The following is a 683-nucleotide window of genomic DNA, read 5'->3' as shown; positions in this document are numbered from 1 at the left end:
TTCAGCAAATTTACTCTTCTTTAAATAATGTTCTCTTAGATTTTCTAGTGTTTTTGGTAGTTTTAAAGATATACAGCTCAGAATGAAAAATTGGTGTTTTTGGAAGGTTTTTAAACAGCCGCCATTTTTTATTCCCCCTATCTATACTTGGCAGACTCATCAGTTTTGACTAGTAATTATACATAGTTTTCATTAAAGTAATCAAAAATTAGGGTGAGATAACTGTCTTTTTTCATCCCGGCTCTTGTGCTAAGAGGTCCAGGGAGATGTAGACAGACATTGGACATAGTCACTGAATATAAATTCGTTGTGAAACAAGTAATAATTATAAAGATTAACCCGATAAGGTTTTTGACTAAGCAGCCAACTAAATATAATACAAGAGCTCATGTAACACGTATTAGAATAGTGAAGCGGATTCAATGATTAAACTATTCAAAATCATATGTAAACTGTTACCTCCTTACATTCTGACACAAGGAACAGATCATTCTGTGCAACCAATGTTGCAATCAATTAGCAGTGCAAGTTGGCACTCTCTTTTTGCTCCTTCCCAACTTAAATTATAAATGAATTATATCAATTATAAATTAAACTTTTTAAACCAAACACTAATGCAGCGCCTTCCTTATGCAGCTTGCTATATTTGGCTTTGAAGTAAAACATTTTGTTTCTTGTGTTAA

This window comes from Halyomorpha halys, unplaced genomic scaffold, assembly GCF_000696795.3.
Source record: "Halyomorpha halys isolate HHAL.00 unplaced genomic scaffold, Hhal_1.1 Scaffold1112.1, whole genome shotgun sequence".
Lineage (NCBI taxonomy): Eukaryota > Metazoa > Arthropoda > Insecta > Hemiptera > Pentatomidae > Halyomorpha > Halyomorpha halys.
Note: the sequence above shows the minus strand (reverse complement) of the source record.